Source organism: Mauremys reevesii, linkage group 3 (assembly GCF_016161935.1).
Source record: "Mauremys reevesii isolate NIE-2019 linkage group 3, ASM1616193v1, whole genome shotgun sequence".
In the NCBI taxonomy this organism is placed as follows: Eukaryota; Metazoa; Chordata; order Testudines; family Geoemydidae; genus Mauremys; species Mauremys reevesii.
This window is the reverse complement of record NC_052625.1, coordinates 64,058,702-64,081,336: the sequence shown is the minus strand read 5'-3', so window position 1 is coordinate 64,081,336 and position 22,635 is coordinate 64,058,702. Positions and strand designations below refer to the sequence as shown.

The 22,635-nt window shown below is 49.6% G+C and overlaps 1 protein-coding gene across 3 annotated transcripts in view; it reads left to right on the top strand.

Moving 5' to 3' along the window:
- The window catches only part of TMEM63B (transmembrane protein 63B), an 88,155-nt gene that overhangs the window by 24,431 nt on the left and 41,089 nt on the right, over nt 1-22,635 (top strand). The gene's annotated exons all lie outside the window — the stretch shown is intronic.

Sequence of the window (22,635 nt, the reverse complement as noted above, 5' to 3'; positions counted from 1 at the left end):
GAGGCAGCCTCTCTGCTTAGCGCTTGCTCCTGTTCTCCCAAGATATGTATTCTGCTCTGCTCTGCTCGTTATTCGCACAGCACATAGAGAGGTGAAGGTTATTTGGGGGCAGAAAATCCAGCCAGGTCCTTTTGCTGTTTTATATACTGTGTTCTCCCTTCACTGTGTCCTCCCCAGTGCCATCCTCTAACCCTTGTCATGAGCAGTCTGGAGTTGTTTGGAACAAGAATGTAAATCTTTAACATGGGCTTCCCAACCAGGGCCCTGTGCTCCAAGCTCAGCCCAGAGCAAACTTCCAACCCACGTATAAGGCCTTCTAATGGGGTCGCTCGCCCCACTGTTGTGGCGCCTGCAGGCAGAGTTTTGAGGCCCAGAAATTGATTTGACCTCCCCCTTAGGAGCACATCCTCTTTCTTGCAAGGGTTCTGAGCCAGCAGCCTAACAACATGTGGGGAAGTGAATCCGGGAAGCACAGAGGAGGAACGGAGCCAGGGGATCCATTACAGAATAATAACTGAGTGGAATATTTCTGTCTGTCTGTCTGTGAAGCAGGAAGGCATTAGCTTTCGCTAAGAGGGACAGCTAAGTGCAGGGTCCTAAAGATGGGCCCAGCGTGATTGGATGATGGGACTCGTCGAAGGGAGAGTGAGCAGATAATCAGATGGTCTTCTGGGAAGAGCCAGGAGTAGGCACTGCTGAGTTCATCTGGATGGCCTTTGAGGCTGTGATCTAGGCATCCAGTTCAAAAACATTGTGTGCTCTGAAACACGAGGGACTATTTCCAAGCACCCAGCGTGGCGCAAAGCTCAGGACCCTGAGGGTATGTCTACACTACAATAAACACCTGCAGCTGACTCACATCAGCTGACTTGGGCTTGCAGAGCTCAGGCCGCTGGGCTGTCCATTTGCAGTGTAGACATTCAGGCTCAGGCCGGAGCCTGGGCTCTGGGACCCTCTCCCATTAAGAAGATGGCATGGGCCCACTTACGTGGGCCAGCCACTGGTGTTTAATTCAAGTGTAGATGTACCCCTAGAAGCCAGAGTCAGTCCCCAAACTAAGCTGACTGGAGCTGTGGGGAGGTGTCTTGTGGGGGCTTCAGAGATCAGTGTTGAGTCTGTTCTTATTTAACTTTTCATGTAACATTTTTCATCTCCTGAGCACTGTAGGCACCAATCTGAATGCTAGCCGCCTCCTGAGAGGCAGGAATACGTGTTATTCTCTTGTTCTTAGAGGTAGGGAAACTGATCAACAAAGAGGTTAAGGGCCTGGCTTTCAGAAGTGCTGAGCACCCACTGCTCCAGATGAGATCAGTGGGAGCTGCAGGTGATTAGCACCTCTGAAAAATCAGTCCCCAGGTGACTTGCCCAAGGTGCCACAGTGCTTCAGTGGCAGAAGAATTCAGCAGTTCCTGTCTCCCAGTGCTGTGCCTTGATCTGGAGGCCACTGTGCTTTTCTTTCAAGCTAGCAATCTGGGAGGCAGTAAATGTCTATTAAAGGTGCAGCTGATGCTAAATTAGGAGGAGCTTGGAACACTGCGGATGTGTAATGGGACGGAGAGCTGCGTGCCCCAATGCACAGAGCTGCAGCTCGGCTAGTAATGCCGGGAGGTGTGGAGGTGATGCTCCATCTCTTCGTGGTTCTGGTGCAGGCACCCGTGGGATACTGCGCTTAGTGTTATCCCAGGCTGGAGAGGCACTAGCTTCTCTCTGTACAGCCCTAGTGAGATCAGGCGTGGAATCATTTCAGGGCCCCTAGAGCTAGAAAAATGCCAGGTGTAGAGCATGGGAGGGAGGGAGAAGACGGGTGATAAAGGCTCTGCTCCTCGGGAGGAAAGAACTGAGTGCAAACAGCTTGGCTCAATGCCAGCTATGCCCAAGGGGCAGCGGGTTTGTTTAGAGGCCCACGAAGGTAGAACTAGGGGTAATGGAATAAAACTGAGCGGAAGGAAGTGTAGGCTGGATGCCCGTAGTATTCCTAATGCTGACATCTCTGCAGCTGTGTAGCAATCCGAGCAGGGAAAGGGTGGAAACCCTTTTGTTTGTTTCTTAAAACTGAATGGGGGAATAGACTGTAGGTAGCCATCCTGCCCTGGGCCGAGGCGTGTTTGCTAGACAGACCAAACGGCTGTTTTATCTGGATCTCTGATTCTACCCCTCACATCCACATACCGTACTTCTCATGATGCAGATACCAGGGCTGGATCTGGCTCACTGTAGTTTGTTCCACTCGACTTCAGTGAAGTCGTGCTCCAGTGGATTTACTCACACCCAAGGCGTTCACTAGCTGGGCTGGAATGCTCTGCCCTGTGCCATCCAGGGGTGGCAGCCAGCCACTCACTGCTGTGCCCACTGGTCTTTGGAGGGCTGGTGGAGCACAGCCTTGTTTCCGTGCTCTGGGATTCCTCAGGATGCCGGTGATGAGGTAAGAAAGGGCAGGCTGCCCGGGATGAAATTCCATCCCGCCTGCTTGTTCACAGGTCTGTGGCAAGATTAAAGTGACAGGAATAGAGCGTAAACAAGCCGCCAGGCTGGAGGTGGTTTTGCCCTCACCCCTGGATCCTTGTACTTCTCCATTTCAGACTGTGGCGGACTATATATAACCCAGGAGCTGGTTGGAGGGGGATGGGCTTGCCTTGTGGGCTGCTGATAGCTGGGCTTGTCTCTCTCACAAGCTGGCCTGTTTGGGGTGTACAGCTCCCTACTCCCTTGGCTTAATGTGGCCAGGGAACAGCAGCAGTGATCTCATTGCAATCAGAGGCATGTTCCCTCCAACGTTTCAGTGATGTCCATTCAAACCCCATGTTATTCAGCCTGGACCAGTGCAACATTTCCTGCCCTGTTGCTGCTGGTCACCCTGGTGTGCAAGTGCTCAGGCACTCCCTTGTGTCATCAGTTCCTTTTGCTCCTTGAGCCATCCAGAGAGATCACCGTCCCTCACGGGGGAGGTGAAGGAGCTGAGTGATGCTGCTGAATGAATCAGACAGGAGCAGAAAGGAAAGAGCTTGGGGCATGGCCTACCACATGGGTTCTCAGCCTGGGGGCTGCAAGCCTCCCCCACTTCCCTTTCCTTATTACCACATGGGAAGGAGATCTCCACTAGATCTTACTTGGCGTGGGTGTCGTCTTGGTATGGAATAGCAGCTCATGGTATGGAAAATAACCCCTTGGAATAGCACTTAGCACAGGAGGCTGAGAGTCAAGATACCTGAGATGCCTTTGCTGTGCCTGAGACTCTTCATCTGTAAAGGGGGGGTGGGGAGGGTACTGCCACATGGTGGGGGGGGGGTAATGTTTCACTAAGGATCAGAAGGCCCACAAGGCCCTCGGAGAGAGGCCATGCTAGAGAAAGACAAAGCATTTGTTCTGTTGGCACACGCGTGGCTCAGGAGCAGGCCATGCTAAGAAAGGCAGGTAGCCAGCTGAAAGCTCCTGGGGGTTGGGGGCTAGATAGTAGTTTTAGCAGCTTTTTGGAGTCCGGCAGTGGCTTTCTAACAGGATTCATTGTCCGAAAGCTCCTGAAGCTGAGGAGCTCTGGCACTGAATCATCCCACTCCTGGACAGACAGCAACGAGTGTTCAGTGTGTGAGCAGTCTGATTGGTTCCTCCAAGCTGAGGGCAAGACGCAGAGGCAAAGCCGAGCAGCAGAAACTCTGTTTGGAGAAGACTGGACTGAGTGAGTGCAGGGGACACTGCCCTGCCAGCTCTTCCCCATTCCTTCACCCTCCCGCACCAGCAGTAAAAAGCGAAGCACCTTCATAAAAGACTCTCGGCTTATCTCTTGCTTGCAGGGTATATTTTTCTGCTCTGTTATTGGAAACCCAGCTAAAGATTCCAGGAAGCTGCTTTTCTGTTGCGTAGTAATGAAGTTCTCGTTGACGCTCGGTATCTGCAGGTATCCTCTTCTAGAGAGAATGCAGACAGCTTTTCTGATTGTTGCACCTGTTGGGTGAAATGATTAGACACAGCTCAAAGCGCCATGAGACCCTTTGACCCTCGCTCTCAAAGCTTAAGGGCAGGGAGATTTATTTAGACTTCGGAATTACTTCCTTTCAGAATACCCGGTAACAATTGCATAGAAAGCAAAGCACCATGTTTGATGTGGGATATCATCTCTGGGGATCTGACGTATTACACAGATAATGTTTGAGAGCTGAAACAGAGAACTCAGTGGGGGCTTGTCCATACTAGGGGGAAATGGTTGTGTTATTTAAAATTGTGGTAGCTAATGCTCCTAGTGCAGGGAGACAAGGTGGCTAAGGTAACATCTTTTATGGACCCAGCTTCTGCTAGCAAATGAGACAGGCTTTCAAGCACCAGAGAGCTCTTCTTCAGGCTCTGTGGCACTCTGCTTGTCTCTTTCACGAACAGATGTTGGTCCAATAAAAGATATTACTCCACACACCTCCTCTCTCATGTTCTGGGACCAACATGGCTACGACGTTGCAAACAATCATAGTGTAGCCAGGACAATCATGTAACAACTAATAATAATAATAATTGGATGTGTTAAGCTATTATGTTTTAAAGAAACTCCTTTTATCTAGGGCTGTCGATTAATCACAGTTAACTCACGATTAACTAAAAAAAAAAGTAATCACAATTTAAAATATTAATTGTGATTTAAAAAATCGTGATTAATCGCAATGTTAAACAATAGAATACCAACTGAAATGTATTCAATATTTTCAGATGTTCTTCTACATTTTCAAATATATTGATTTCTATTACAACACAGAATACAAAGTGTACAGTGCTCACTTTACATTATTTTCATTACAAATATTTGCACTGTAAAAATGATAAAAGAAATAGTATTTTTCAATTCACCTCATACAAGTACTGTAGTGCAATCTCTATTGTGAAAGTGTAACTTACAAATGTAGGGGATTTTTTGTTACATAACTGCACTCAAAACCAAACAATGTAAATCTTTAGAGCAGGGGTAGGCAACCTATGGCACGCGTGCCAATGGCGGCACATGAACTGATTTTCAGTGACACTCTCACTGCCTGGGTCCTGGCCACCAGTCCAGGGGGCTCTGCATTTTAATTTAATTTTAAGTGAAGCTTCTTAAACATTTTAAAAACCTTATTTACTTTACATATAACAATAGTTTTGTTATATATTATAGATTTATAGAAAAAGACCTTCTAAAAATGTTAAAATGTATTACCGGCATGCAAAACCTTAAATTAGAGTGAATAAATGAATACTTGGCACAACACTTCTGAAAGGTTGTCGACCCCTGCTTTAGAGCCTACAAGTCCACTCAGTCCTACTTCTTCTTCAGCCAATCCCTAAGACAAGCAAGTTTATTTACATTTACAGGAAATAATGCTGCCTGCTTGTTATTTACAATATCACCTGAAAGTGAGAACAGACATTCGCATGGCATTTTGTAGCGGCATTGCAAGGTATTTACGTGCCAGATATGCTAAACATTTGTATGCCCCTTCATGCTTCAGCCACCATTCCAGAGGACATGCTTCCATGCTGATGACGCTCATTTAAAAAAATAATGCCTTAATTAAATTTGTGACTGAACTCCTTGGGGGAGAATTGTACGTCTCCTGTTCTGTTTTACCCACATTCTTCCATATATTTCATGATATAGCAGTCTTGGATGATGACCCAGCACATGTTGTTTGTTTTAAGACCACTTTCACAGCAGATTTGACAAAACTCAAAGAGGGTACCAATGTGAAGTTTCTAAAAATAGTTACAGCACTCGACCCAAAGTTTAAGAATCTGAAGTGCCGTCCAAAATCTGAGAGGGATGGGATGTGGAGCATGATTTCAGAAGTCTTAAAAGAGCAATTATCAGGTGCAGAAACTACAGAACCCAAACCACCAAAAAAGAAAATCGACCTTCTGCTGGTGGCATCTGACTCAGATGATGAAAATAAACATGTATCGGTCAGCTCTCCTTTGGATCATTATCAAGGAGAACCCTTCATCAGCATGGACGTATGTCCTCTGGAATGGTGGTTGAAGCTTGAAGGGCATATGAATCTTTAGTGCATCTGGCACTTAAATATCTTGTGATGCTGGCTACAACAGTGCCATGTGAATGCCTGTTCTCATTTTCAGGTGACATTGTAAACAAGAAGTGGGCATCATTAGCGCCTGCAAATTGTAACCAAACTTGTTTGTCTGATTGGCTGAAGTAAAACTGAGTAGACTTGTAGGCTCTAAAGTTTTACATTGTTATTTTTGAATGCAGTTATTTTTTTGTACATAATTCTACATTCATAAGTTCAACTTTCATGATAAAGAGATTGCACTACAGTTCTTGTATTAGGTGAAAATTAAAAAATACTGTTTTTTTTACAGTGCAAATATTTGTAATAAAAAATATAAAGTGAGTATTGTACACTGATGATGATTGTACACTTTATTCTGTGTTATAATTAAAATTAATATATTTGAAAATCAATTTTACAATTCATTTTTGTAATCACTTGATAGCCCTACTTTTTTCCTAGGTTGGACAAGCCAGAGAGATCAGGGAGGCTTCAGTGCTTAAAGAGACCTAGATGTGATAGTGGACAGGAAATTAGACTGACATTTGCAATGTGATCTGAATGGAAAAAAGCCTAGGACATTTTGAGCCCTGAGTGTAAAACTGTCATGTCCCATATCAGGGAGGTGACAGTCCATCTCTGTATGGCTCTGGGATATTGTATTTATTCTAGGCACCTCCTTACCATAAAGATATTGATGTACTGGAAGGAGTTCAGAGAAGGGCAGTGAAAATGATCAGGGGGCTGGAGAGACTTGCTTACCAGAAAAGTTAGAAAAGCTAAATGTGTGCAGCGTGGCTTGGGGACAGCAAAGGGGGATGGGTTACACCCTTCCAGATGTTGGAAGGGTGTAAATGCAAAGGAGGGGAAAGCATTATTTAAGCATGGGACATGGGGCTAGAACCAGCAGTAATGGGATGAAATTAAGAAAAGGAAAATGTAGGTTGTTGGGAGACATTTCCTGTTCTAAGAGGCTGTAGAACCATTGCCCTGAAGAAGGGATGAAAGTGTCATGGACTGGGATTTTGTTTAAACCAGCCACTACAGGTGATCCCGTAGGGACCAATCCTGCATTGCCAGGAAGACTTGGGTGATCTAGCCAATCCTTGCCTGAGTAGGACTTGTTTTGTTCCCAGCATCCCAGCTGTATATAGTGCTGCTTGGTTAATGACCTCACAAAAGGTAGGGCCCCAATTCAGGAAAGCACTTGAGAACATGCTGGAGTCCATCTTGAGTTAGGTGAACATTTAACTTTAAGTCCCATTTAACTTTAAGCATGTGCTTAAGTCCCAGTCACTTGAATGGGCCATGGTTAAGGTTAAGCATGTACTGATGAGCATTCCTGAATGGGGATGCTTTCCTTGATTTGGGACCTTGGGGTGGGAGGTGCTGCCCAGATGACGAGGCTTTCCACAGGGAGCAGGTGACCTAGGAGGCCGCGGGGCTGTACGGTGCCTCTCTCTGTGCTCTCCAGGCTGTGTCCTGCCCTAGCATCATGGCTGGGCCTTTCCATGGGGAGCAAGGGTATTGGGATGTGCCAGGGCAGGACACAGCCCAGAGAACACTGGGAGAGGTACCGTGCTGCCCCAGCTCTTCCTAACAGGGCTGCAGCCCCATAAACCCACCTGTGGTTGGGTCTCAGAACGTCCTAGCACTTCCTTCCCTGGCTGCAGTCCTGCAAAACTGCCTTTTGCTCATTGGCAACTGTTGGATAATGGCAACATTTTGCCGCTCACCGAGAGAGCTACTAGGTGGAATCTCCTGTAATAAGCAGTAATTGCGTACGCTTTATTTCTCGGCAGTAATTAATCTCTCAGCGTGCTACAAGCCAGCGATGGCTTCCCTGGGTGCAGCTTCCGTTAATGTCTGTCTTGGTGAACGTTGTTTCAGTAGTGATACCACAGGAGGCATTGTACTAGGCAGTGATGTCTTAGGCTAGAAAGGCTGGCGGTCTCTCACTTGCTCACGCAGTTATTTCCTGTAACGTGCGTGGCACGTCTCCTGATCCAGCGTCACGTTTGGCCGTGGATGAAATCTCAGAGCAAGGATGTGGCATCTGAAACTCCCCTGTGCATGCACAAGGAGTAGATTTGTCTCAGTTCCCAGGAGATTCGCTGCCTGTCACTAGGCCTGGCTGCTGTCTTGGGGGGCTGGTGGCTCTTGTTTTGACCAGGTGTACTGATCCTTCTGCCAGTTCCTGAGTGACGTTTGGCATCTCTTGCCTCCCTGCCCTAGAGGCCAGGATGCATTGCTCCATGCAGCGCTTTAGGGAGGAATGGATAGGATCTGCAGCCCTTGGTGTTTTATGGTGCCATGAAATGCCCAGGTTGCCAGGAGATCCCCTTTCCCCACCACGGGTAACGTAAGACCCAGCAGGGCTGTATCAGGAAGCCTGGCAGAGATGGGTAGGCTTATGAGGAGGGAGTGACTTTCTCACCAGACTGTCAAACTGTTCTGCTTTCTCTAATGTGGTGAGCAAGCCCAGTGCTGGACACTAGGGCAGAGGGGCAAAGCAGGGTCTGAGCTCCGCCCTGAGGCAGGGTGTTTGCATGCAGGCCATCACTGCAGTCACGCTCTTCGCTTTTGGTGCGAAGTGAAGTGTAGTGGGTGCAGGGAAGAGTTGCAGGGAGCTCTGAGGGACAGGAACCCTTCGAGTGACACATGGCACTGGCACTGGGCTGGCACAGAAATCCAGCGTGACCTGGCTACAAGGGAGAGGTCACCCTGTGCTCACTACCTGCTCTCCCTGGGGGCTGGGCACCCATGGGCCCACAGAACAGGTACTTCATATTCCATGCTTAAGGAACAAGCCTGGCAGAGCAAGAGGAGGGAGCTCTGAGGTTCCTTTGTACCTGATCCCCAGCTCAGGCCTGAGGTATTTACTGCTGGGAGCAGAGCTGTCTGTGAGCAGCAGCCTCTTGGTGCCCAGCCTGCCTTGTGGTGGGTTGGTGATCTCCGAGGGCGAGACCCCTCCCTGCAGGCCAATGGAAAGGGCCTGTGTTTGGAGGCAGGAGTTCTGTCCGCCTGTCTGGTATCCTGGCTCTGACAGGGACCGGTGCTGGGTGCATCAGAGAAAGGCGCCAAAGTTTCATGATGCACTGCACTGCATTGTTATGCCCCCTTTGGGGGTTGAGGAGCAAGTGGCCTCCCAACCACACCTGTCGAGGCCCTGGAGCATGTGGTGTTCTCTCCACGTTAGTGTCACTCGTTGGCAGGGGGGCAAAGCTTCTCCTTCCAATGAGCATAGTTTGAAGTTTGGGTCAAGTCTAACTGTACCTTTGACCTCTTTCTGTCTTTCCATGGGCACCCTTTCAGGTGACAGGCCTGGGGCCTGCACATCTCTCAGGGTGGAATCCTGCCGTTCACCCCACTTTTCGACTGGGTCTCCAGGCTACAGCACCTCTGTGTACCAACCAGGAGTCCTCAGCAGCACCAGCTGGGTGTGGCACCTGCAAGAGACTTCCCTTTGGGAGCTGTAACCTGTCCTTCATTGCAGTGACACGGAACAGCCTCTTCAAAACAAAGTGTCATTCGTTGATCCATATGACCATAGCACTCAGGGAACAACGGGTTAACATAACCATCCACCAGCACCCCTGGGACTTGCCTAAAGCTTAGGCCTGCTCGGGACTGGGGCTCAGGCTGCTTCCCTGAACACGCCGCCTCTGAGTCCCTGGTCTGCCACTGAGCTTCAGGGGGTGTTTCTTTAAAACCAGGCAGGCCCCTTTGTTCTCTGTTGTCCCCAAGCTGGGGCCCCTTCCCCTTGCCAAACGGCTCTGGTGAGCACACCGGTGTGGAGGGAGACCAGTCATTGTCTTCTAAGTGTTGGTGGCTTTCTGAAGCCATTGAACTGCTTTCCTGGGACATGCAACTGACTCCTTCACACCAGCTGTCAGAGTCCCACCATGACACCAGCTGGCAGGTACAGCTTTCTCCCACTTTCCTCACAGCCAGCAAAAGGGGTTGGGCTGCAGTTCTCTGGCTACTCCTGGAGCAGGTACAGCATCAGGGCAAGCTTTCTCCTACCACCCTCACCCCTGCCCTGGCAGCATCCTCCCTCAGGGCATTCACGCTCTGTGTTCCTGTCACTCCTCGGTATGTCACTGCTGACACTGGCACCCAGGGGGCCCCGGGGTTAGTGCTGATTGGGCTGAGTATGGTCTGGCCTGAGACCCCCCTAACTCACTTCAGGTGAAGCCTCTCCAGCCACTGGATCACGTCATGGTGGATAGTCTGTGGCAGCAGCTGGGCTGGCTGTGCCTGAACTGTGAAGGGGTAGGGACCGAGCCTGCATCCCGCACTGACACATCCCTTCACTGTGATCTTTGTTATCTCACAGATCCTTGTCCAGTGGCAGGATTTAGATTCCACTGCTGGTCCCGGACGTACCTGGGGACCTGTGCCTTGCCTGCATGCTTTTCTTTACGCTCTGCCCGAGGCTGGTCCGTTGCTGTCATTGCTGTCAGTCTCTCTTGGACGCCGATCAGTGTGTCTGTCTGTCTGACTCGTGGAGGTAGCTGAGGGGCATATTGGATACTCTGGCTCCTGAATCTTCCTCAGCCGATGTGGCACGCCTGTCCCGAGCTGCTCTCCTGTTGCCCTGTAATCATCCTGGCCTGCTGGGTGGTCTCTGGCACCGAGGGCCCTTTGCTGATGTCGGCTGTCAGTCAGGAGCTCCTGATCTCGTTCCTTCCTGTGCTTCAGCTGCCAAATCTCTTTTCGTGGAGGGGTTGCTGGGGGAGCTGGACTCTACCCACTGCTGGGGAGTGGCTGTGTTCACCTTTCCTCTGCACCATCCTGTGCAGTGGATCCATCTGCTAACTGGTTCCTGTTATTTGGCTTCACAAGCTAGTATCTGACGCTGGCTAGATAGTTAGTCCTACAAAAATTCCTGACTCTGCGACCTTGCCTGACCTCACTCCTCTGCATTCCACCCTTGAGCCACTGCAGCCACTACCAGACAGTTCCCTGCAGGTGTGAGTCCCTGAGCGAGCACCTCCCGGGAGCAGCAGGGATGGGGAAAAAGTGGCATGACCATCTCCCGCCTGCAAACACTTTGAACTACAGCGTGCTGTGTATGGTATTTCTTTTGGTTTCTAATGAAGTGTATAAAAAGGTCTGCAATTTGCAAACGGCCTCTTTAACTGCAGAAACTAAAAAGCATCCGTAGGGAATCGGGTACCGGGTCCCTGCCAGCAGACCTGAGAAATAGCTAGAGCTGGAGGCAATGCAGTGTCCTGGACTCTGCTCCAAACTGCTGCCTGCATTAACTGCTAGAAACCATTTGCCTCCAGCCCGTTCAGGAGACTTTTTATTTCCCCTTCCTTTTTCCTTTATCTCTTCAATTTTCCAGCTGGAGTACTGAACGGTTCGGGGGCATGAGGGGTTAACTGTGAACTATAAAGCACCTCACGCCAATTTGTGGAGGATGTTAAATATTTTCTGGCCACAATCCTGGAAACGAAGCCCCAGCTTCTTGTGTTCGGAATTGCCAAGTGCAGCTTTCCAGGTAAATGAAGAAGGACTGTTATCCCCTGGGGCAGGGACTGCCTTTTTGTTCTGTGTTTGCACAGCACCTAATGGGGTCCTGGCCAAGACTGGAGCCCCTAGGTGCTCGGGAAATACAAATCATAATATTAATGGAGTGCTTTGTTAAGAGAGCTACTCCTCAGAACCACAAGACGCCGGACTCGTGGGGTTTCCCGCTCCCTAGATATCTGTGGGATCACAGCAACAGCCAAAAGGGCGTCATCAAAGAAATTCTACTGTGTTGGGCAGAAGATGCCAGTATGATTCTGAGAGTGGAAACTCCAGCTGAGATCCCACACCACCGAGTGTGATGTAAAAAGGCAGAGAGAAGCCATCTGGGATCTTTCTTCCTGTTGAAGATGTGATGTTAGTAGGGAAACTCAGTACTAGTGAACTCCATCTGCTTGAACCCAGCCTAGTGAGGAATTGGGGACCCTCATAATTCACCAGCACTCGGGGGGGTGAGCTAGATGAGGTCAACCATGGCCCAGAGAATAGTGCTGATCTTGCCTAGCTACAACGTGGTAAAAGCTACAAGTGCCTTTGTGTCCACTAAAATTTGACAGCGAGAGTTTTCACCCTATTACATTAGTTATCTCACTATAAAGAACCCCATCTTTTTGGCCATGAAGTCCTAGCCAAAGTGGAAGATACCACGTGAAGACTGAAGGAAGCAGTGTTATTTCTGTCATGGTGAATATCTTCACTGATGATCTAGAGGGAGGAGTAAACAACACATGAATGACGTTCATAAGGGATATTAAACTGGGAGGAGCTGAGAATGCCAGCAAGGACAGGAAATGCAAAGGACTTAGAGAAAACTGAAAAATAGGCAGGAAATAACTGAGATTGACCATGGAGAGGAAATGGCCCTAATACATCATGGAACTATCCAGAACAGTAATGGCTGAAAGACTTCAGGCTGACAGCAGATTGATAGGCGTCTACAGTGAGAGATGGCAGAGAAGACGACCTCTGCATGCAGAGGCTTTAAGCCACGGTATGGCTTGGATTCACCCACACCTGGAATCCTGCATTGCATTCTGGGAACCTTTAGTAGAAAGCTATTGAGAGATTAGCGGGAGTTCTGCAAGGAGGAATTAGAATGACTAGTGTTCTGGAGTACCTGAAAAGAGCTAAAAATATGTAGCTCAGATAGGCAACAATTTATAGAAGAGGGAATGAAATGTTGTACTAATTATATGAAGCTCATGATTTTCACAAGCGACTGGTGATGTTGGGTGTCCAACCTGATTTCACAATGAGTTGAACACCTGCCTCTAGCAACCTGGCCCATTTAGGGGTCTCAAGCTGAGCACCCAAAATCACAAGTCGCTTGTGAAAATCTTGGCTGAACTGTGCAGACACAAAGGAGAGAGAGGAATTAGTGTGGCCCAAGGAGATTTAACTTGGAGGAACTGGGATGAAATTAAGAAAGGGAAATTGTTATTTTAGGCTGAATCTCCAAAAACTAAAAATAAAATAAAAATAAAAATAATCTTCCTGACTCTGAAATCTCTCAGGCTGGGAAATAATCTCCCAAAGGCAGGGGAGAGAAGCCCATTGCTTGGCACCCTTCAGACTGCTCTGGCCAGAGCTCTAGACCTTGTACTGTAGGGCACAGTCCTGTACTGGGCACCAGTGACGGGTTAAATTTCTAAAAGCTTTTCTTCGTGTCTGTGGATATGTCTACAGGCTGCAGTCAGAGGTGTGACTGCAGCATGTGTAAACATTCCTGAGCTGGCTTGGACCTAGCTGTCTCTTTATTTAAAAAAAAAAAAAAATAGCAGCGAAGCCGCAGCACCACTAGGCTGTATAAGCCCGCCCAGGACTTGTAGCTGTGCTGGGAGTGAGACGTCTGGGGCCTGATCCAGAGCCCACTAAGTCCATGGAGAGATTTCAAATGGAAGTAATGCTTAGCTCTTAGGTGGTGCTTTACTAGGTTCTGCCTAGTCCTACTGAGGAGGCAGAGGGCTACACAAAACAGTGATTGAGTGCCGAGTGTCTCGCCCAATTAGACACACCAGGGTGGAAAAAAAAAAAAGGTTTATTTGAGATGAGAAGCAAGGGATGCTTGGAGGTACACATACACATCAGATCACACACCCCAGACAAGCAGCTCCTCTGTCTATACATGATCTAGCTAAAGCATGTCTATTACCCCCCAGCCCTCCTCCCTCCCCACTACCTCTCTTCCAGCCACCATAGGGTTGTTCCCTCTGTATACTGTCCAGTGCTTTGTCCAATCTAGTTTTAAATATCCCAAGTGATGGGGTTTCTGCTGCTCCCCTTAGCAGATGACCCCTCAGCCTAGCAGACTGCATTTCTCCCTACTCCCTCCAGCTTGTCGATACTTCTCTAGCACTGAATTGCCCAGCAGTGAATGCTGGGTTTTGGGGGTCTGGTCACAGCTAAGTCATACTGTATGGGCAGCTCCAGCCCTCCTGTGATGCCTCCTTGCGTGCAGCCAAAATGATACTTGCTTTTTCTTCTTGCTGCTGTCTTACATTAGCGGCTCCTGGCTAATTAGCAAGCTCAGCCATTTGCAAGCCTCCGAACCAGCTGCTCACAGAGCCGTACTGTTCTCCCCAAGGATTATTCTTAATGGGCAGTATCTTTCTGCTCTGTGTGACTTGTAGATTATACGTTCTGTACAAAGTTCCATTGAGCGAGTTCCCCAGGCTCACTGCTAACAGAGTGAAAAGGCTCCCAAAATGCACCGATCATCATCAGCTACATTGTCGCAGCTGTGCAGCAGTTCAGTCCTCTCTAGGTACGTCTGCACTGTAATTAGACACCCGCAGCTGGCCCGTGCCAGCTGACTTGGCTCATGGGGCTCAGGCTGCAGGGCTGTTTAATTGGGGTGTAGATATGTGGGTTCAGATTGCAGCCTGAGCTCTGGTTTCTGGACTTGCTAGTCCAGCGCTCAGGCACCTCAGTAAGGCCCGCCTCGCAGAGGTGTTCGGATGGAGGCTATCATGGCTGCTGTTCCAAAGTGCCTGAGCCCCGCACTTTCCAGAGCGGGCGTCTGTCTGTCTTGCTCACAGAATCCCAGCAGGAGCAAGGGCCAGGATTCTAAGGTCGGCTGAGGAGCAAAGCAGATCTGCGAGGCACTCAAGTCTGGAGGGACGGGGCTGCTATTTTTATTGCGCGCCCGGGTTGCTCTCCGCCACAGTGGAGTTCAGTCCTGGGGTAGACTGTCTCCTCCCTCAACAAGTAGCTCATTGTCAGCTGCCCTGCCAGAGCCCGTCTGGTGTCAGCCCCTGCTGCCCGGAATGCCAATGACTTGATGACTGAATGGGAGTCAGCCTCTTTTGCCACTGTGTCTCAGCTTGGCTTAGCTTTGCAGCATGCAGCAGCGTGCAGCAGTCTGCAAAACCTCCCTCTGCAGCGCGGCAAATTGCGCGCCGCAAAGCGCCAAAGTGCCCAAGCCCCAGCGCTGGCCGCCGCGCTCCCGTGTTCCCCATTGGGAGGGGGAGACAGGGGCAGGCTGGAGAGAGCTCTCGCTGGCGCGCGGCGCTGACACTAGCGCGCAAAAGCACTGCCGCGGTAGCGCTTTGAAATGCAAGTGTAGCCAAAGCCTTAGTCCGCAAGGTGCTGGGCTGAGGAATTTCACCCAATCCTCTCCAACCTCTCCTACTCCCTCCCCACCCCCATTCACCTTGCCTCTGTAGAGCTGCTCAGTGCTCAGATGGAGTCTGTAGAGCATAGCCAGTGATGCAAGAAACCAACTGATGCTCTGGGTGGAGGAGACCTGTGCTGGTTAATTTCTGCAGCCTAGGGTTGGCGTTGGAGCTGCACCTTTAGATCTGGGTATGTTCCGGAGCACTGCAGCTTAGTGGCCTGGCCTGAGATCTGTGAATGGATCTGGCTCTGGGATTCACTCTCTTCTTGATGCCTGCAGAGGTGTGAAAGTGTTAAAGGCCCCAGTGAGGATGCATTCCCAATACAGAGAGACTTCTAAGGGAGGGTGCTGGTCTGGGGGAACTCAAGCCATGAACTACTGTGGAATATGAGACAGTTACATGCCCTCTCTGCAATACTACCCCAGCGCCTTGGCCCTTTTGTGCCCGGCGTGGGGGCAGTGTTATTCATTATGAAAGGATGAATGGATTATATGTATTTGACAATCCACTTGGCGTGTAAGGGGCTATTACAGCTGTAAACAAGTCTATATGAGAGAGTCCTATAGTGAGTGCAGAAGGAGCAGGGTGGTCCTGGGGCCGGAGCACAGGATGAAGACTTGGGAGAACTTGGTTCGATTCCTGGCTCGGTCACAAATTCCTCAGTTTTCTGTTCTGTGAAATGGGGGGAATGATCCTGCCCTACGCGCCCTGCTGGAAAGCTAAATTCATTGTCTAGGCAGCGCTTTGGTGTCTGGGGCCGGAAGGGCTGGAGGAGGAGTCATTTTAAGATGCTGTCACCTGCAACCCTCCCTCTGCCCTTCAGCTGGCTCCTGAGTGTTCTGTGACTACAGAAATGTCACCGGTTGCAGTGACCCAGTGTGGATGGAGTCGGACTCCCAATCAAACAAGGAGGGTTTGCTAACGTGCACATTATCTTCTCCTCCCGCCTTCCTTCTCCTTTCCTGGCCCAGTCTGAAGCCCATAGTACCACCCCTTCCCCACCCCACCCCAGCTCCACGCTTACCTACGAGCACTAAGGACCCAGGAGGTGTTCCCTGGAAGTGGCTGAACTGTGGCTAAGAGAACCCCTGGCCAGGCAGCTATTGCAGGTTATAAAATGTAGATAAGGGAGTGAGTCTCTCCCCACCCTTGGAGTTTCCAGTGAGGTTTCTACAGGGAATTTCTAGAGGCTGGATCATCATCCCCCATTGGGTGGGAGGGTGAAATATACTCTGGGTAATGGCCACAAACTGCAAATTGTGACACAGATGAATGAATTGTGCCATTAATGCCTGTGCAGCACTGATCAGTCTCATCCTAACTGTTGCCACATCACTGCCCTGTCCTGGCCCTTTTCCCTCCACGTGCTGGGCCCTGCCCCTCCAGACATGCACAGGCCTCCGTGGGCTTGATGCCAGGCTGCAGCGTGTGATGCTGGACGCTTTCCTCTGAGCTGTGTTGCTATGGCCATATGTACTTCCTAGCCTGTGGCTGGCAGCCTGGAGCGGGAGGCGGGGCTGAGAGAGGAGTTCCCTTGTCCTATGGTTCTGTGTTCCAGGGCAGAGCTGCACCTTGGGGAAGAGACAGACATCACGGGTGGGGAGTTTGGGTGCAGGGATGGGCCTCTCTTGTTGCAACATGGGATGTTTTATTGTTCATAGTAGGAGACATGCCTCCAAGCCCCAGGGCTTCACCCCCAACAAGCCCCCCATGTACAAACACACACACACACACAGGGCACCCAGAAGCAGCTGTGAAGTGTCACAGGCCACATTGTTGTTCCTGGTGTCCCTGGAGCTGCCATATATGATGATCTGTCAGCTGCACAGTCCCAGGTGCCTGCAATAGCCAAGCACAGTAGGGAGGCGACAGGTAGCAGCAGTGTTAGGGGAGTTGCCCAAAACTGGTAGAACTGGTCTGTTTGGGGCAGGGTCTGTATCCCGGTTAGTGGGGCAGCTCATCATGTCTGTGGAATGTCTCTCTGTCACGGCAGCTGATTGCTAGGAATGTCATGCAAGGTTTGACCCTAATTCCCATCCAAGAAGCCTGGACTCCCTCCCTTTCTCTTTGCCTTATTTCCTCATTCCTTTATCCTTTTACACGCTGAATCATCAAACTCTGGGCAAGTCTGGGAGAGGTGAAGAGACCCTTCCTCTGGTGGGATGGACATTTAAAACTCCCAAGCATCTGCTCAAGTGACACATGAGGCACAATCCCAGCCAAGTAGTCCAGTTCAGACCCAGGCAATACTGGTGGGACACATGGAGCACAAAGGTGTTTCGGTGCAAGGCCAGTGGTGGGTGTGTTTGTGAGAGAGCAGTGTTATACCCAGTGTATCTTGGGAGAAGCAGAACAATCTACAGTCACGGAGCTGGGTAGAGAAGTAGGATCTAATTTGCCCATCAGCCTCCTGACCTGAGACTCCCAAGTCTCTTAGATGGAGGAGAACCCTTCAGGGAGGCCGATCTGTAGCTGCCGGCATGTGGTTGGTGCTGGTGGATCTAATTATGGTTCTCAGGTCCTGCTGACTGGACACTTATGGGTTTGGGTGCTTTCTGGGAAATGACACTGGTTACTGAGGCACCCCCACCAGAGCTGTGAGGAAGACAGATGTGTCTTTGCCCGCACACCCTACTGGGGCAGAGGTGTGTTTTCCTGTGGTCCCGTCTCCAGCAGGAACAGGGTGAGATGTCTGGTGCCCGGTGGGAGCGTAGCCAGCTGGTGCAATTCCTGTCGGTTCAGCTGTCTGGGAGAGACATGCCCACGGCTAATGCTCTGGCTAGCCAGCTGTTGAGGCTGGATCCAGGAGCAGATGTGGACAGTGAGTGTATGTTAAGCTGTCTGCTCGGGCAGGTTGCGTGAAAGTGTCGATCCAGCCTAAGACCTGGCTTTCACCTTCCAAGCAAAAGGCCGATGTGGGTGGCTCTGGGACAGAAATGGCAAGTGGCATTTCTCCAGCCGATCCCCAGGCCTGTACCCAGAGTCTATTGCAGGGGGCACAGGGAAACCTCCCTCCATGAGCGCTGCCCAGAATGGGCACAGTGCTTCCCCTCCTGGTCCCACAGGCATTCACAGACTGAGGGACCTCGCTCCTGCCCGGCCATAAAGGCTTGGGCCATTCTTGGGATTCTTCTCTCACCCCTGTTCATTGGCCGGGAGTAAATGTCACTGCCCATTGCTGTGCCAGGGCTGGGCCCTCCTGCTGCGTCAGCACTGACTATGCTGCACCTGGCACCCCAGTGCCACGGGTGGGCTGGGGCAGGGGACAGCTTTTAACTGAACGGTTGTCCTGTCTATCTTCCATCCTTGCCCAATGGCTTAGGCTTGAGGGCAGCTCCCCTTCTGTCCTCCTTGACCACACACCACACTTTTCACGAATTGCTTCAGAGAGAGGGGGGGGAGGAAATCCTCCACCTCAGCCAGGCTGGGAGAAAGCTGACAATGGGCATGGTAGCGTCCGCTGGCGTCTGTGAAGGAGACGGGAATTGTCACTAGAGACAGGTGTACCAGTACAACGAAATAGCAGTGAATAATTCTACACTGCAGCCCAGGATGGATGAGAAAGGACCAAAGATAAACCTGTCCCATCTCTCTGAGAACCCAGCCACAGCTTCCACCCTTGAACTAGCTATTTAACACCCAGGCCATACGTGTCCAATGTGTCCCACTGCTGACAAGGCACTGGGAGTTTGCGGCTTCTTTGGCTCTTCTCTCCTCGGTTCCTCAGGAAACTCAGAGCAGACTCAGCATTACTTAGTCACTGAGCTCCCTGACGTTACCTGATTTGCCAGTTGTTAATGCCCAGTGAGTCACAAGGCTACAACCCGGCCCTTCCTGGTTCCCAGACCTCATTTCAAGCCACAAGACCAGGTGGTGACCAGCTGAGCTAATCAGGTAGTGGTGAAAGGTTCTGAAGCTGCAAAGCACTAGGTAGGTACTCAGTGTTGCCACTGTGTCGGGGTCCATCATTTCTGGTATGTGTACCACCTGAGATGTCCCCATTAGGAAGCAGAGCAAGGGAGATTTTTTTTTTTTTGGAAGGGGGTGGGGGGATAGCTCAGCGGTTTGAGCATTGGCCTGCTTGAGAGGGCCATTGAGGGATCTGGGGCAAAATCAGTACTTGGTCCTGCTAGTGAAGGCAGGGGGCTGGACTCAATGACCTTTCAAGGTCCCTTCCAGTTCTATGAGATAGGTATATCTCCACATATTATTTGAAAAAAATTTTAGGGGGGAGGGATAACAGCAGTTTGAGCATTGGCCTGCTCAACCCAGGGTTGTGAGTTCAATCCTTGAGGGGACCACTTAGGGATCTGGGGCAAAAATCAGTACTTAGTCCTGCTAGTGAAGGCAGGGGGCTGGACTCGATGGCCTTTCGGGGTCCCTTCCAGTTCTATGAGATAGGTATATCTCCATTATTTAAATTCCAGAGAGCTTGGAGGGGTGAAAAGGAGGGGAGAAGTCCTTCTTGGAGTCATTGCAGACTCTCCAGACCACTTAGGCAGCTGGAAGCCCTCTGGTGTCTGAACCAGTGCTTCCCTTCTGCACGCTTGTCTGTCTTTGTAGCTGACCTGAACCACAATATGGCATACCTGACATGGCAGTTTTACTTCTTTCCTTGGCCAGTACCTCTCCACACTGGTATCTAGAGATTATGCAAGAAAAACTCAGCGCATCCAAGCAAAGCCTGTCTGAACTTGCAGTGCTGGTGCCAAAGAACACCTACATTTATCCCATGTGAGAGCTGGAGGCTTCTGCTTCCAGCCATGCACCAGAACTTGGGCTGTGTCTTTAAGAAATAAATGCTTTCAAAATGTGCTGCCAATTAATACTAATGCTCTGCACTAATTCAATCAGCTTCTATATCAGAGGAGTCAAAGCAAGCAAGAGCTGTGCCTGGTAGGTTGTTGGTTTTTTTTAAAGGCACTGGGGTGACCCTGGGAACCACAGACCAGTGAGCCTAGCTGGTTGGAATAATTTTAAAATGGTATTATAAAACACTTAGCTATGGACTAACCAGTGTAGCTTCCACAAAGGAAAATCGTGTCTCATTAATCAATTGTGATTCTTTGAACATGTCAGTAAAATAGTGGTAATGGAGATCTGGTCATCCTAATTTACTGAAACAGTCAAAAAGCCTCTAATAAAGTCTCTCACAAAAGGCTATTAAGGAAACTAGTGATGGGAGGAGATGTACTGTCATCGATCAGAGGCTGGATAAGTGACCAGTAACAAAAAATTGGAATAAATGGTCAAATTTTCACCATGGCAAAAGGTTGAAAGCAGGGTACCACAAGGTTCCGTACTAGGATGGTGGTGTTAAATATATTTATTAATGCTCTGGGCAGGAGGGTGAGCAAAGAAGTAGCCAAATCTGCACATGACCTGGAATTTTTTAGGTTAGTCAGGACCAGAGAAGACTAAGGAATGCCAGAGTGACATGCCATACAGCTAAGTGAAGGGGCAAAATAATGGTAGATGAAACTCAATATTGAGAAATGCAAGGGAATGCACATTGAAAGGAATAACTTGTATATTGCTCAGCCATCGCAGGTTCTAAATTAACTGTAATACTTGGGGAAAGACTGGGATGGTTCATTAACAACTTCTGCTCATGATCCTCAGATGCATCAGGAATAGGATAGAGAAAAGTACTGAAAATATTATCTCATTATGTAAATCAATGGCACAGCCTCATCTGGTAGGTCAGAAAAGTCCTTGCAGGCAGAGGAGGTATTCAGAGATGGGCAAGAAGATTGAGCAGAGGCTGGGAAAAACTTTGCATGAAGGGAGATCAAAATAACTGGGACTGTTTAGTTCAGAGAGGAGGCACATATATGTGGACATAATGGTGTATACAACAAAGAATGGTCTAGGGAAGGGAGAGTGGATGCTCTTAGGCTATGTCTACACTAACACTTTTGTCGGTCGGGGTGTGAAAAAAACACACACCCCCAATTGACATAAGTTACTCCGACAGAAGCACCGGTGTGGACAGCCCTATATCAGCAGCAGATGCTCTCCCACCTACATAGCTACCGCTGCTCATTGGGGTGGTTTAATTATGCCGATGGGAGAGCTCTCTCCCGTAAGCATAGAGCTGCATCAGTAAAGCGGTGCTGTTGTAAGGTCTCTAGTGTAGACATAGGCTCATTTACTCTTTCTTATAACACAAGTGAAAGGAAAATTGAAAGAGAATAGATTTTAATGTGGATAAAAGAATATGGTCTGATTCAGCATAATTAATCTGTGGAACTCACTGTCATAAGAAGTCATTGAGGCCAAGAGTGTAGCAGGATTCAAAAAAAGTGTTGGCCTTTCTGTTGTTAATGAGGCCATCCAGAGTTACACTGAAGAGGACAGAAACTCTCCTGTTTCAGGGCACGTGCCAGCCGTCACCTGACAAGGCTAGGAAGATGCTTCCCTATAGATGTTTTTTTCCACAATTGCCCATTACAGGGATCATTACACTTTCCTCTGAAGCATCTGGTCAGGTCACAGAGAGGATACAGGGCTAGATTGCCATTCTGGATCAGCCCAGAGGTCAATCGCTGTGTTCTAGATCCACAAAGGTATTTTGGCTCCTAACTTCCATTGAATCCAATGAGAGAGACATGGTGGGGGAGGTAATATCTTTTATTGGACCAACATCTGTTGGTGGAAGAGACAAGCTTAACAGAGCTCTTCTTCACTGCAAATGACAATTGAATTCAATGGAAGTTAGGAGCCTAAATACTTTTTTGTGGGTCTGTTCCAATGTTCCCAACTCATCTCACACAAGGGCCATTGAACAGCCATCCTGCCGTTGTTGATCATTTGCAACCTGGGGCAAGGAGGAAACTGGAGTCACAGAGGTTAAGGCTCCCACTCTTGCTGCAAGATCCCCAGAGCCAGCTTCTGACCTCTCCTCCACCTTCTGAGCTTGTGTTTGGCTCCTGGGTTCAGGCAGCTTTGCCTGGAGTCCCCTCCCCACCTCAGTACGTTTCTCCTTGGAAATCCTGTGAATGGTTTCCTGGGGATTCAGATGGTCTGCAAGCTCCAGTTCCTGAGAACGGCGTGCTGCAACTGAGCAAGTCTACTGGGCCGTGGCTTTGCCAGGGCCACTCTAGCATGAGCACCCAGGTGCCTTTGTGATTGCCCCTGCTGGCGTTGGGAGCTGCAGGCAGAACCAAACTGAGTGAAGGGCTGCTGGGCCATGTGGAACTGGCCCTTGGGAGGCAAGGATGCACAGGTGACACGTCCAGGGCTCCCCTGGCCCAGGCATTCACATACACCTGGCTGCCAGGTGCCCCAAGCTCCTCTTTCTTCTTGCTATCATGGTCCTTTCTTGTCTGAGCTGTATCTAATTGGCTGTAATGACAGCCGTTCAGCTCTGTTACTGTGGCTGTGGCTGAGCTAAGCAAGGCTAATTACTATACAGCTGCAGATATTGCATGGAGAGGTGGGGAATGAGTCTCAGG